This window comes from Miscanthus floridulus, chromosome 16, assembly GCF_019320115.1.
Source record: "Miscanthus floridulus cultivar M001 chromosome 16, ASM1932011v1, whole genome shotgun sequence".
Taxonomy (NCBI): Eukaryota; Viridiplantae; Streptophyta; class Magnoliopsida; order Poales; family Poaceae; genus Miscanthus; species Miscanthus floridulus.
In genome coordinates, this window is record NC_089595.1 from 119522714 (window position 1) to 119538472 (window position 15759).

At 53.4% G+C, this 15759-nt stretch overlaps 1 pseudogene; it reads right to left on the minus strand.

Moving 5' to 3' along the window:
• The window catches only part of LOC136511587 (uncharacterized), a 240639-nt pseudogene that overhangs the window by 519 nt on the left and 224361 nt on the right, over positions 1 to 15759 (minus strand).

The following is a 15759-nucleotide window of genomic DNA, read 5'->3' on the forward strand; positions in this document are numbered from 1 at the left end:
GGTGTGTACCTGCAGGTGGATGTGGAAAGACATGGCTGTATGTTGTTGTTCCATCATTGAATAATCTCATGTCATGTACAGACCCCGGCCAACCAGCAAGAACAAATGTAAATCTCATGTCAAAGTCACAGACAGCCATGACATTTTGTGTAGTCATGCCCTTGCGGCACAAGTGCTGCACAAACTTATCATTGGGCACCACACAAGGTACATGAGTCCCATCTATACCCCCTATGCAGTCCTTGAAGTAGGGATAGAACCTAAGGTTTCTCAGTCTAGGATGCATTGTTCTAAATTGTGGGTCGACAGGCTTAATAATGTCAGCAGCAAGCTTCACCATACACTTCAAAACTTTGTTTAACATGTTGGAGACAGTCCCTAGTGACCTCTCAAATCTGTCCTCAGCTTGCCTAAAAGATTGTGGTGCCCTAAGCATCCAAAGAAATATCCCTTGAGCCTCAACCGAGGTGGACTTAGCACTAGATTTCAGGCCATATGATTGTACTAAAAGATCATGCAGTGTATGGAACATAGGTGGGCTCATTCTAAACATGCTAAAACAGGCCTTGCTACCCCCAAGCTTCCTCTGTACCCATTCCAAACCAGTCATGGCAGGTTGCCTATACTCAGCCCTATTCAAATGCTTGTCAATGTGCAGGGCATACTGGTACATACCATAGATAAAAGCATCATCATCTTCAGCATCCTCTAACTCAGCCATCATCATCTCTTGGAAAACATCCCAAGGGTCTACACAATGGGTTGCTGCTGCTGATACAACATCAACCTGTCCAAACAAACAAGGACTAAAGTCAGTCATGAATCACATTACAAATCATGCCATGCATGACTACGTTCACTGACATTTGCCATTCACTCTCACCCATGCATCACATAGTTCAAATGGTCACCATACTTGAAGTTCACCAAACATTACTACATTTAAGTTGTTGAAATAAGAAACATCACAAACATAGTTGAAACACACATTCATGCAGTACAGACTTAGTTCATATGACATAGGACATGGCCGACATTGTTTGAGGACACCATTACGACATGAACTTCAATTCATAGACAAAATAAGATAAGATGGTCTATGGGTCGACCGGCGTAGCTTGCTCGATGATGATCATCCTTTCTTCAGGGCTGTTGGCAAGGAAGAAGTCCATATCACTTTCATTGTGGATGATCTTGTACAGGGCCCTGAACAATGTTGGAGTCTGTGCACTTATACCCATCTCCCTTGCTATCTGGGTGACCCTGTCTATCTTCTGGCTAAGGGCCGACCGTGAATTGTGGTCCTCTTGCTTCCTGTGCTCAAACATGCTCTCCATTAGGCAGAGCCTACGGTTGGCAATTTCATTGTGTGTCCTCATGTTGTTGTCCATTGCCCTCAGTGTTGGGCTCTTGGACCTCTTGCGTGGGCTGGATGCAGTGGTGCTTGTGCTGCTGGCCCTCTTGTTGCCAATGCTAAGTGGGGTCAACTAGTCTTCCATTTCATCTGCTGCCTCTTCATCAGAGCTTCCACCATCCAAATCAATAGTACCACTTTCACCAGCAAAAAAAGATGTGGAGCCATCTACTGTGTTTCCAGTAAACATTTTGTCCATTTGATCTAAGTACTCAGGCAAACCTTTCCTGAACTTCATCAAATCAGATTGCCCCTGCAATATGAAATCCTTTGTTATGCAATGTTTTACTTAGTAAGTGCTAAAACTCAGAAGAGATAGATAGATCATTTACGTTGGTATTTGCTTTCCACCATGCATCAGTGGCCTCAACAGTTCCATCGTCGCTACGGCCTAAGTCAGAGGCGTAGCGGAGCTTGTTACAGAATGCCCATTGGGCCTTGAGCTGCCTTAGCCTACCAGCAATCTGCTCCCTGTCATGGACCAAACCTGTTGCTGCTTGGTACCTCCTTATGAGGTCCCTCCACCCAGTCTTGCTCATGACTCCCTTGGTACAATTGCCAATGGCAATTTCATGGCACCATATGTCACAGAACTTAGTGTTTGGTACAATCCAGTTGGCCTTGTGTTTCATAGCCTAAATGATGCTTGTTTCAGTTCACGACATGTACAGAGATTAAACCATTTGGTAAACACTTAAGCTAGGTTAATCAATATCTACAACTGTTGTAGCTTAAATTTGTATCACAGAACACTCATAGCAAGAGCAACTAAATAATACATATAGCACCCTAGACACATGCATGTAACTCAGCAGATCTACTACGAAACAGAAGATCAAGGAGAAAGGGAGTGGAATTTGTACCGGGACTCGCGGGGCTTGAGTGTTGTCGTCTTGATTGAAGTTGTCATCAAGAATGGCTGGCCCCGGCCCGCGTACACGCGCACTGCGGCCCCTGCGATGGCCACCAGCGCCTCCTCGTGGAGGAGATAGAGGAGGGACGAAGCCGCCTCCAACGGATGTTCCTCCGCCGGCGATGGCAGTGTTCGACCCGAGGTTGCGCGCACTGTTGCGGGAAGTCACGCGGATGGGGGTGGGAGCCATGGGGGGACCTCGTTGTCCCCCTAAATGTAGCCCGCGTAGGCCTGCATCTGCGGCCAGTCCTCGTCGGCGTTGAGATCCAGCGACTCCAACCCCAGCCGGGACTGGTTGAATCTGCTTGAACCTGAGAAGGTTTGTGCCGCGTCGGGGAAGAGGCTGCTACCGCCGGCATGGCCCTAGGGATTACCGGGCGCCAGGAAATCCCTGGTGCGCGCGTTGTTGCCGTGGCCGGCGCCGTCGATGCCGTGGTCGCCATTGTAGCCGGTGACGTTCATGTCGTTGCCGTCGTGTCCTTCCATCACCGAACGCGCGAAGGTGGTCCTCGATCCGGACTCCGACGAGGTGGATCTAGTGGTGTAGCTCGTGGATCTGTGCGGCGGCATTGGGATGGCGGGAGATCAGCGGTGGTGGGAGGGAGTGACCGGCGACGGGGGGCTAGGGTTCGAGAGTGGATGAGAGTGAGGGATAGGGGGGCAGTGTTGGGCGAGCGTGATGAATGGATAAGGGGTGGGTGCGGGGTACCAGGCGTCCTTCACACCTCCCAAACCGCACAGTGCCAGGCCGAACACCCCACCGTGAACAGTACCAGGCCAAACAATTTTGGCTGCCGTTTAGTTCCAAAAAGCCCGAAGTCAAAAAAAAATTTGGGCTTGGCCAAAATTTTTTGCAATCTAAACGGGGCCTAATTGAAGATGAGGTCTTGCTTTTCCTCCTCAGTCGAGAACCATCGACCCTCGTGCTCCAGAGCAGGAATACGGTTTTTGCGACTTCTATGGCAGGCTTGCAGGTGGAAAAAACTTGGTATTCGCGTCACCTTCTTCGAGGAATCTGATCCTAGAACGGCTGTGCCTACGCGCGAGCGTCCTGGACAATGACGCCAGCCCAAGGCTCTGCCTCTTTAGCTCAGCGCGCATCAGGATCTCCTGCTCAGACAACGATCTTGTCTCCTGGGCAGCGTTGCACTGGCCGATGAGTTCTCTGGCCATGAACAGCTAGCTGCGACCTCACACAGCCAACGTTCTTTGCGCTCCACTGTTTTAGCGCCTTTGTTGTGCTCTTGAGCTTATGGTCCAGCGCCCAGCAAGCATCAACGTTGTTGATGTTGCAGCTCCATGCCTCCCGAGTCCCGAACAACATCCTCAAAACCGTGCTGACGCACCCAGAACGCCTCGAAACGGAACCTTGGCCTCGCCTGACCCACGGTTCCGAGTTGAGCTGCAGCAGTATTGGCGCGTGGTCCGAGCAGTCCGAGGATAGGGACCGAAGATGGTGGTTGGGGAACAGCTCTAGCCACGACACGATCAATGCGCTCCAACGTCGGGCGACGACGTTTGTTGCTCCAGGTGAACAACCTGCCATGGAGGTAGAGCTCATCGACTTGCATGTCATCAATTGCACGACGAAAACGGCGCATGGAACCGAGGTTGAGACGGTCATTGCTCTTGTCCGCGGCCTGATAGATCATGTTAAAGTCTCCACAAAGGATCATCGGGCCGGCGCAGTCAGCGCGTGCTGCACGTAGCTCAAGAAGGAACTCGGCCTTGAGGTGGTGATCGACCGGACCATAGACAGCGACAAGCGACCACTGTCCAGTGCTGGAAGTCGCGTTGTCTAGGCTGATCATCAGCGAGAAACACCGGGCGACTTGTCTGGGCACATACCACACATCTCGGCACCACGCGACCATGATGCCACCAGAGAGGCCGCGTCAGCCGACAGACACACATAATCAAAGGTCGTCGCGCCCGCGAGTTAACTCCGCGAACATTCCAAACAAACACGTCTGTTCCTAACATGATAGCAGAGATCAGTGGCGGATCTAGAAACGGGCTCCGCCCCGGGCTAACTAATATAAGGCTTAAAATCTTACTAGCCATACACTATTAGATATAACATATTTTTCAAAGAACACAAATAATTATACAATACGTAGAACATTGAAGGTAGGAAAGTACCAAATTAAGAGTCTGTCATGACAAAAAAAACTATACATGCCTTCATGATTTAACACCACTTGTACCGACATCCTCAATTCTACATAAAAAATTTCAACATATTAGCCCTTTATAAAGCAAGATAACATTATGTATTGAAATAGACTAATACAAGTAAACGACACGCACCTTGAGCTATCGTTTGGCAAATTCATCTTACGGTTTCTTAAGCCTTGAAAGCGCTTTAGAATTTTTTCATCTTCAATCGACGCAAACAAATCCTGCTCAATATAGCACATCATGCTACGGTTCAGCCAATCATCATTCATTTTATTTCTTTGTTCGGTCTTGATAATTTTCATAGCAGAGAATGCTCTTTCAACTGTTGCTGTTGCCACCGGCAAAATCAATGCAAGTTCAATGAGACGATACACCAAAGGAAAAGTTGTATGTCTTTCAGTCTGAACCATCTTCTCAGCAAGGTTACCAAGATCAGTACAAGTGTCAAAATTATCATCATTTCTGACTTCATCAATGAATATACGAAGGTCACCCGCAAGCTTTATGCAGTCATAATCACAGAAGTCATCTTTATAAATCTTAGCAAGCTTAACTAACTTCTGTACCTCAAAGTTGGCAAAAGAATCCCTCGGTTCAAGACAAGCGACACATCTCAAGAGTTGAGTTGATCTTTCTGGAAATCGATTGTTTAACTCACAATAAACTTGATCAATCACAACATTGAAAATTCCATGATGAAAATGATGGTAGTAACTCACTAATTTAGCACCACTCGAACGACCTCTAACTGGTATCATATCTTCCATATTAGGAATGTCTATGTTGTTGAGGAGGCAAAACTCCTTTACCTCTTTAAAAAGAGCATCCCAACCATTTCCCCTAATTTCATTCATATTTCTCATCACAGAGCCAATTAATCCTATTGCACGAACAATGTTTTGATTTTTTTTTGCAAACATTGTGACAGGTCTTGAACCAGCATTTTTACCGGTACCAAACTAGTAACTTATATCTTATGTCTCATGAGAACATCACATGTGCACAGCAAGGCAGAGAGGTCACAATTCTCACAAATAAAATTTTCTGAACTGAACTTAGAACATCACTGTTTTAACATATGTGGAAAAGACTGCAGAGGCACTAGTAACTTTAAATTCAAGTATACCATAGACCTCAGATTATTTTTATTTGACCATTAATTCTATACCATTATACTGATATCTAAGCACCACAAATAAATAAATAAATTAGAATAGCAGAGGTGTCGGCGTTCGGATCCGCCGACTAGTGAATGTGTGTATTGCGCGTCAAGGCCTAGATGGATGTACTCAAAGGACACTAGGGTTTATACTGGTTCGGACAGAACGTCCCTACGTCCAGTTTATGGCTGCTCGTGTTATTGGCACCAAGTTTGTAGTAGGGGGTTACAAACAGTCGAGAGAGGAAGCCGGTCCCAAGTCTCTGTGGGTTTGTGGTGGAGTTTGAGTGTTTACACGATGAGTGAGATCCCAAGAGATCCGGAGAGCCTCCCCCAGATGCGGGCCCTGCCTCCCCTTTTATAGATCTCAAGGGGAGGACCTGGGTTACAATTGTGGTAAAAAGGTGAAAGGGGAGAGGAAGAACGAGGAAACGAGAAGGGGGGGGCCCGGACGCGGCCATCTTCATCCTTATCCGGAGCAGGCAGTCTACCCTGCTGCGCAAGGACGTGATGGGCGTTAAGCTCTTGTCTTCTCCGTTCACTGGTGTGGCGCATTGTGGCCGTGCTTTGACTATTGTGTTTTTATATCATCAAGGGCGGCGGTACGCCTGCCTGATCTTGCGTAGAGCGGGGGCTAGGCGACCTAGTTGTCGTAGAGGCATGTGCGCTATCGTGGTGGAATGACCGGGGTCACGTCGAGCCATACTACGGTTCCCTCGTTGGCCGCGCATGGCTATTCACGTCCCATCTGTGGAGGCGGATGTCATGGTGGGGGTCCATGTGGCTTCTAGTCGTGCCTAAGGGCTTTGCGTGTCCCTCGGGCGAAGCAGAAGTAGGCCGAGGAGGTCGGGCGCTCCCCTACTTGGGCCGCAGGGGTCAGCCGAGGCGGAGGCTGCTCCCGAGGGGTCGGCCTCGCCTGAGGCCTCTTAATAGGGCTCGAGTGATGCGGAGATTATCCCCTAGCATTGGGAAATAGAGCAGACATGTCGTTTGCTCCTTCTGGTTAGGTACCCCTGATATTGGTACATGACAGTAGCCCCGAGCCTGTGGGGGAGTGAGTCACTTCTTCACAGACTTAAGGATGGCTGAACGTCGCGCCTGGGGCTGAGTACACATCAGTGGTCTACCCTCGGGAGAGGTCATCCGGTGGGTGTGCGCGAACACACCCACCGGGTGTAGCCCTCGAGGCTTTGGAGGGGTGGGACACTCCTCCAAAGGCTTGGATCGAGCGGAGTGGTCCTGTCGGTGCTGCCCTAGGGCGCATTCCCCTTGTGCGTATCTGCCCTAGGGACGGTGGTGGCCAAGAAGAGGCCCTGCCCTGTCGTGGCAGGGTCGACCTCTAGTGGGCCGGTGCAGAATGCCCCCAACCTACGGCGCAAAGGTAAGAGGTGTTCCTTTTGTTCTTTTATGTTAAGGCTTGGTGGTACCGACACTTGTCGTCCCATGGGAGAGCTCAATCCATTGCCCCCCTGCTCATGGCGCGGAAGGCGCTGAGGCGGCAGGGCTAGGCCTCAGCCGGCGGTCCACTGGGCGTGGCCGTCTCCGTCTCGGAGGCGGCTGGCAGCGCCCCTTCGGCGCCCACCGCCGTGGGGGGAGAGAGGTGTCAGTCGCCTTTGCCCTGCCTCCATCCATCCCTACCCCATCTGCTGGGGCAGCGCCCTTGGAGGCGGAGGTGGAGAGGCTACCGCGGTTCGGGCCGGATCCCATTCCTGAAGTAGCGCTCCCCAAGGAGAGCGCGACACCTTCTCCTCCGGTGACGGAGGCATCAGGATCAGCCGCGGAGACTATCGCGGACGTCGGGGCCCCGGTGGCAGCGAAGGAGGCTGCACTTCAGAACCCCTCGGCGCAGGCGAGGGCCGCCGCTAGAGGCGGGTCCCGGGCAGAGAAGGTAGTGCCGCGTGAGCCCGACGCCATCGAGGTGGTGGTGGTGTCGGACGGCGAGCCATCCGATGTGGCCGAGGAGGTTCGGTCCCCCCGCGACGAGGGGCCTGCAGCCCTCGTACGGGTGGGGCATGATCCCCACCAGTGGGGCGGTCTGCACCTCACCTGGTCAGATCGGAATGATCTGGAGGCGGCACCGGTTTTCATGCTGGACGACGTCGAGGAGCAAGGATACTGGGACTGGCTATAGGCAGGGTGCCAGAGTTTTAACTAGACCCTATCCCTGGCGCTATCCACCCTTCACGATGACATCCGCTTGGCTGGCCAGGTACGTTAAGTCGAGTAGGTGTTTTGCTGTTCGGTTCTCTCCCCTTTCCCGTGGTCCTGAGTCAGCCCTTTGAGCAGGCGCTGTTCGAATGAAGTCGAGCGAAGTTGGAGTTCCTCTACCGCGAGTAGTAGGGGTCCGGTCAAGGGGTTGGTTCATCTTGTGATCGTTACTCCTCACGTGTTCATTTGTTAGAACGGAGGGGTTGAGCCGTGCCGTGCTTTTCCTCGTTGGACGAAGCACGGTGCTCGGTGAGTTGCTAACGGGCTTGTTCGAGTGGAGCCCTGGCATCCCCTTTGCAGGGGCCTGGTTCGAGGTCAGCTGGTGTCCGACTCCAGGTTCTTGGCGACTGGTCCATATAGTTCTTAGGTCCGTTCGACCGGTCCCGAGGGCTCGCTGCCTTCCTTCATGAAAAACCATGGACCATGCATCATCCAAGACTCAAAACGAGGGTCGGGACGCCCGTGGCGCTTTGCGCGCTTCGGAAACTGGCTACTAGCGGGCCCGTCCTTAGCCTCCCCTCACTCTAGGATGCCCTGGAGCGGCTGTGAACCCATAGGTGGGCAGCCTTTGAAAACCTAGGCGTCACTGGGCCGTAGGAGTGTTTTCAACTCCGTATCCCACTTACCTGCGGCGGCCCGCGCCCCATGATGATCGGTGAGTAAGGGCTTCGCGCCGGGCTATACTGACGCCAAGCTAGGAGAACTCGAGGAGGAAGTGGTTTCCTTGACGTGGGACCCTGCAGAGGAGACAGATAAAGAAATCTTGCCCCGAGGGGCTAATTAATTAGACGAGTTCAGCGTCGGGTTTGTAAAAGACTTTGAATGAGTCCCTAACTTTCGTTTCGGCCAGAAGGGCTATCTGGCCTTTCTTTTTATGTGTATAAAAAGGTCATTGCGATCCATCCCTTTACTCATGATAAGTCAGTAGAAAGTTTTAAGCTGCGAGCGACTAAGCGTTGATCACGCTAGCGAGCAAGTGGCACCGTAGCCACCAGGGCGTAGGCTTCTCGTAGTCGGACCGGTTTTACTCGGCGTTTAGTTTTCGCAACTCCCGTTTCTAGGTCTTATCGTGAGAAAGGGTCAGATGGAAAATGTTTCCAAGTGCGTGTATCCCTGTCTATATGAAACAAAGGCGATCCGACCTCTCCCGGTGCTAAGATTTCAAAGTTTGAGGCACGGGTGAACAAACGCTGGTTACGCTGGTGAGCAAGAGTGCCGTAGCTGCTAGGGCGTAGGTTTCTTGCAGTCCGACCGGTTTTACCCAGTGCTAGTTTCCGCGACCCTTACTTCGAAGTCTCGGCATGATAGGGGTCGGACGCACACGACAGGAGATAACACTTCTCGTGTTTCAGAGACGTCACTCTTAGTTTTATAAGCGCATCGAGAGCTAGGAAAAACTAAGGGTAGAGGCAACGTATTGGTTTGTCATCGCAAGCGCTGACGAGGACCTTGCTGTCGGCGGCCCTGATACGGCGAGCCAAGGGCACACCGCTGGTTACGAGGCCATTGACCTAGTGGCGATGGAGGCAGCCGTGACTCCCTTTGCTCGGAACCTAGCAGATGAAAAAGCAGACACAGTCCTCCCACGGAGGGGTTAGTTAAGTAGGTGGTAGGATTTGGGCCGAATCAGCCCCCAACGGGTAATAGTACAAGCAGGTTAATTTTTGTGCCTTTTGAGCACTTTTCCTTTTTAAACGTGTAGAAAGGTTGCTTCGATCCAACCCTTAACTTTCTTCAAGGCAGTAGATATTTAAGTTATGTGCGACTAAGCGCTGATCACGCTGGTGAGCAAGTGTCACCGTAGCTACCGAGGCGTAGGCTTCTCACGGTCCGACCAGTTTTACTCAGCGTTTAGTTTTCTCAACTCTCATTTCTAGGTCTTACCGTAAGAAAGGGTCGGATGGAAAAAAAATGTTTGCGAGCGCGTGTATCCCTATCTCATGAAACAAATGTGATCCGGTCCCTCCTGGTGCTAAGGTCTCAAAGTTCGAGGTGCGGGTGAACAAACGCTGGTCATGCTGGTGAGCAGGAGTGTCGTAGCCGTTGGGGCGTAGGTTTCTTACAGTCCGACCGGTTTTACCCAGTGCTAGTTTCCGCAACCCTTACTTCGAGGTCTCGATGTAAAGAGGGGTCGGATGCTCATGACAGGAGATAACACTTCTCATATCTCAGAAACGTCACTCTTAGTTTTATAAGCATAACGATAGCTAGGAAAAAACTAAAGATGGAAGCGACATAGCTGTGACATTGCGAGCGTTGATGAAGACCCTGTCATTGGCGGTCCTGAGTTCGTTGCAGCCTCTCGAAGTGCAGTTGGGGAGGCGTCGTCTTCCGCCTCGGCGTCGTTGTCCTCGGGGTCGAGCTTGTTCTACTCCCCTTCCTGCGAACGGTTGGAGGAGCCTTCACCGGTATCTTCGTCCTGCCTCGCCTTACCTCCAGAGCGGTCGGGCCCGCGTTGTCGCGATCGCGAGCTCTCCGCCACGAGGCGCTCTCGCGCGGGGTGGTCGTTTCCCTCGCTAGAGCCGAAGTCAGAGGTCTCGAGGAGGTAGTCGCAGTTGCCCAGGAAACGCCACAGAGCCCCCGAGTCGTCGAGCCCGGAGAAATCGACGTCTTCCTAGCCGTGGTCGTACTCGCAGGAGTCGGTGTTCGAGGTCGCCTCAGAACTCTGGAGGAGCTCTAGGGTGGCCCGCAGGTGTAGGCTGCCCATCGACTTGATGACAGAGTTGGCGTCAGAAGGCGGGCCGGCAGGCCCGAATGGGTGGAGCATGGTGAGCTCCTCCTCCGTGCCAGCGGCACGGTCAACCGCCACAGAGGGAGGGAGCAGAACCAAGTCGTACTCCACCCCGGTGCAGAGAAAGTCCAGGCTCCCAAACCGGATATGGGAGCCTAGGGTGAAGTGGATGCGATGGGTGGCCATCCGAAACTGGGTGGTTGAGATCGTTGTGACGCGCAAAAAGTCCCCCACCTGGCATGCCAACTGTCGGCGTTCGGATCCGCCGACTAGTGAATTTGTGTATTGCGCGTCAAGGCCCGGATGGCTGTGCTCAAAGGACACGAGGGCTTATACTGGTTCGGGCAGAACGTCTCTACGTCCAGTTTGTGGCTGCTCGTGTTATTGGCACCAAATTTATAGTAGGGGGTTACAAACGGTCGAGAAATGGGGCCGGTCCCAAGTCTCTGTGGGTTCGTGGTGGAGTTTGAGTGTTTACACGATGAGTGAGATCCCAAGAGATCCGGGGAGCCTCCCCCAGATGCGGGCCCTGTCTCCCCTTTTATAGATCTCAAGGGGAGGACCCGGGTTACAATCGTGGTAAAAAGGTGAAAGGGGAGAGGAAGAACGAGGAAACGAGAAGGGGGTGGGGGCGGACGCGGCCGTTTTCATCCTTATCCAGAGCAGCCAGTCTACCCTGCCGCGTAAGGACGTGACGGGCGTTGAGCTCTTGTCTTCTCTGTTCACTGGTGTGGCGCACTATGACCGTGCTTTGACCAGTGTGTTTTTATATCGTCGAGGACGGCGGTACGCCTGCCTGATCTTGCGTAGAGCGAGGGCTAGGCGATCTAGTTGTCGTAGAGGCATGGGCGCTGTCGTGGTGGAATGACCGGGGTCACGTCGAGCCGTACTGCGGTTCCCTCGTTGGCCGCGCATGGCTATTCACGTCCCATCCGTAGAGGAGGATGTTGTGGTGGGGGTCCACGCGGCTTCTAGTCGCGCCCGAGGGCTTTGCGTGTCCCTCGGGCGAAGCGGAAGTAGGCCGAGGGGGTCGGGCGCTCCCCTGCTTGTGCCGCAGGGGTCGGCCGAGGCGGAGGCTGCTCCCGAGGGGTCGGCCCGCCTGAGGCCTCTTGATAGGGCTCGAGTGATGCGGAGATTACCCTCTAGCATTGGGAAGTAGAGCAGACATGTCGTTTGCTCCTTCTGGTTGGGTACCCCTGATATTGGTACCCGACAAGAGGTAATATGAGAGCATTCAGACTGTAGTTCATCACTTCATCAGCCTTCAGCGCAGCGCAAATGGCGCGCCCGCGGGAGGCTGATGATTGAGGACGGAGTCCAGGTCCTCTTGGCGGGCAAAAACGCACGATGAAGTCATCTGGTCGGGTCCGGCGGACGGAGACGGCGTCCTCAGCAATGCCGTAGAACTCCTGTAGGTAGTGGAGCATGGCCGCCGGTGTGACCGCAGGCCTGGTGCCCAGCACCAGCGCCAACAGGGCCATCGAGAGTGCATCCTCAGCCGCCTGCAAGGCTGCAGTCCGCAGAACCACGACGAGCTGCAGGAGTGGGTTCGGCGCCCCGGACCTCGGGGTCGCCGGTGGTTCCTCGACCCGTCGCAGCAGCGCACGGGGATAACCAGACCTGCCCCCCGGCGCACGAGAGGGTCCAGCCTCATCCGTGGCGCCCGCAGCGTTGTCACCAAGAGCGCCCCCAGCGGCGAAACCATCTGCTCCGGCCTGCCCGGAGCCGCCCGCATCCGGGGGCCCATCCGCCGCGGTGGTAGGCACCGGCCAGCACTGGCGCTCGCGACCCAAATCAATAGCCGCGGCAATGGGAGCCAAATCACCGGGCGCCGCCCCCGCCGGCTCAGGAGTGGGTGGCGCACAAACCGGGGGCACGGAGGGCGATCTGCCCGTGGACACCGAGCGCGCGGAGGCGGTGTCCGCCGGCGAGGCACGGCGTGCGGGGGAGCACCGACGACGACCCCCCCGCTGACGCCCAGGACCACGTCCAGGGGAACGCCCCCGCTTTCCGACGCGACCGCCCCCCAGAGGACAGCAGCGCTCCTGATGGCCCTCCTCCATGCAACGGAAGCACCTGGATGGGAACGTGCACTCGGCTTTGACGTGAGTCTCCGCGAGACAGTTGAAACACTCAAACACTTTCCCACAAGGTTTGCGGGCACAGGCCTCCGCGGCACCGCGGCGCGCCGCCAACGCCGGCGACTGTGCACCTCCCGGAAGCCCTCCTCGTACGGCTAGGCAGACATGCGAGGCGGGTGCACGACGTTGGAGCGAGCCGGGGCGCCTCCCGGGGAGCGCGGCCCCGACGTGGCCGGCGGCGGCGACGGCGACGGCGACGCTGCAGCCGGGGCAACACAACCGCCTTACCACGGCCAGACGAAGGCGGCACGTCGGAGTCACCGAACGACGCCTCCGAATCGGTGAAGTGCAGCCGCTCCGACCTGGCCGGGGAGGCGAAGAAAGGCTCCGCGTCCGGGTCCAGGGAGCTCACCCGGAGTACGAGTGACGCCTGCGCTGCCGCCGCCAACGGAGGAAGCTCGAAAGGAGAGGGTTCGACCAGGCTCCGAGGCGCTTCCTCTGCCTCGACCTCGTCCGCCCACGAGCGGCGCGAGCAGGAGCCCGGCTCCATAGGTTGGTGGACGGGGCGGCAACAGCCCGCGGCGGTTGACTGGGTGGACGTCGGGGCCAAGGTGGCCGGCGGCGCCGGAGTGGCCACCGGCGGGGGAGCGAGGCGCTCTGTCACCTTCGCCCGCGAGTTCCTGTGGTCGCTCTCTTGCTGTAAAATAGTCTAGACCATTGATGGTTTCGTTCCTTGTTTAACAGGTTGTGCTGCCATGTCCATATAGATATCTACGTCTAAATAGACCCTAAGAAATATAGGAGGCAGATTTTAGGTAATTTGCTCTCTTATGTCTTAAATTGATTTTAAGATACTCTCCTAAAATAACTTATAGGAGATGAATATAAGAGATCTAGCTATAGCTATATCTAGCGCGAGGTCGGTCGTGATGTCCAGTCGCTTCTCGCTTGCACAATCAACGAGTAGGATACGCTAGCCACCTTTATTTCTCGATCGGAAACGATAAAGAAATGCATGGCAATGCGCACAAACAAAAGACAATGCAGAGGAGCTAATTATTATTATTATTGTTTTGCGAAGAAAAGAGAGGCTCTTTTATTGCCCATCGATCATGTTAGGGCAGTCCCAATGGTGCATTGATGATGGTTTCTATCCTCGTTAAATGACTTGCCATGTAGGCAAAACGCTGACATGACAACGTAATTAATGAAGAAAGAGAGCAAAAATCATAGAAATGATTTCTTCATGAAGAAATCAGGTCTACTCTTGACCCAATGCACCAAAAAACCATAAAATCGTCATTGGAGAGAAACCACCAGTTTCTAGGGAGCTCGTGTCGCACTCACATTGGAGGAAGAAGATAGAGTTGGGAGAGAGAAAGAGAAATAATTATTACTCATAGAAACCATGGGTTGGAAAGCAGTATTTTTTTTGTGCGGTATCCTGTGTTATAGAAACTACTGGTTTCTTTCGTTGAGACTGCCCTTACCATCTCAACGCCGGTTGTGCGAGCTCATGTGCAGCGCGATTTCCTCTCTTCTCGTGTGGACAGCATTCCACTCAGAAATCAAACTTCTCGCCTCCTACGCTACTAGGCATAATGGTCCTCGATCCCTCGTAAGGTTGGTTCTTCAGCAGTGTTTGCACCGAGCTGCAATCAGTTTCCAGCACCGCCGGTCTGTCCGGGTCTTCAGCAGCATACCGGAGCCCATCCCTAACAACCAGCGCCTCCACCTCTTCAGCATCCCTTGCTCCCGGCACCGCACGCCAAGCAGCATTGTGGTCTCTGATGACCACCCCGATGCCTCCCGCACCTGTCGACCTGCAGAAAGCACCATCAACATTTACCTTTCGCCATCCCGCTTCGATCAGGTCGCCTCCAGCTACAGGGCTGCCTGCTCTTCTTGGCCTCCCTTCCGGCATACAGAGAATAGCAAACTGGCTGCTTGCCAAACGGATCGGATCGGCCACGTCCTTGTTTTGTCTGATGCCGCACAGCTCCATCCAATAGCGTTTCAGAAAGCGAATATAATTGACACCTCAATGGAGAAACTGCGAGATTGATGTGTGATATCATTTCTCACTTGCCAGACACGCCATAGGAGCATCAGACACCTTGCTCGACCTTACGGAACTGTTCCTCGTCCGGCAATGCCCCGTGCTTCCGCATGGCCATTCGGAGCTGGACTGCATGCATGGTGACAGCTAGCCCACCAACGCATGGACTATACTCCTTCGGCACTTGTTCCGTTGCGTCGCTAGCCCATTGTTTATTACTTAATTTCCAACCAAAGATTAGAATCTTGGGAGGAAGCGGAATCTTCCAATACTCCTTCCAAATCGGTTGGCCATCAGTATTCTGAGAGGTTGACTGACCAGCCCCCTGTTCCTCAGCTAGACGCTTCCGGGCCAGCCGGTAAGCACTTTTCACAGAATACAACCCATTCTTCTCAAAGAAACCGAGCAAGTAGAGAGAATCTAGCTAGGCCGTAGTGTTTGCTTATGTTCCTTGGAATGTAACGTGGTCACTGTTTCTTGGAGTGGATCGGTTTAGATGTATGTAATCAAGAAATGGTTGTTAATATTTCGTGGTGCTCCTTCCTTTTCGTCTGTCTGTGCAAGAAATGTCTCCAAGAGGGAATTACTCTTACTCCTGCCATGGCCGGGCCCAGCCCAATATGGTTTGCAGGAAGCTCTTGCACATAAGGCCCATGGGCCTTGGAAACAAAATGGCACTAAATAGCGAGCTTGCATGCCGACCGGTTGCGGAGGCGGCGGCGGCGGACAACACTAGCTGTATCCCCAGCTCCATCCAGTACTAGCTGGGAGTGGCTCCGCATGGTAGGACTAGACTAGATGGCGGCACTGGAGACCGAAAATGACCACCGGGCTAGTTAGCCAAATTCTACGTACTACTCCAGAAAATCGCATCATCAGGCAGCTAGGTTCTGATTCGAAAACAAACTGGTGCATTCCAATATTATTATTCGACTCGGTGTCCCTGACGTAGAAATTAACCAGCGTCAGCAACTGCTGGTGAGCGAATGAGCGATCAAGCACTAGAATCAACG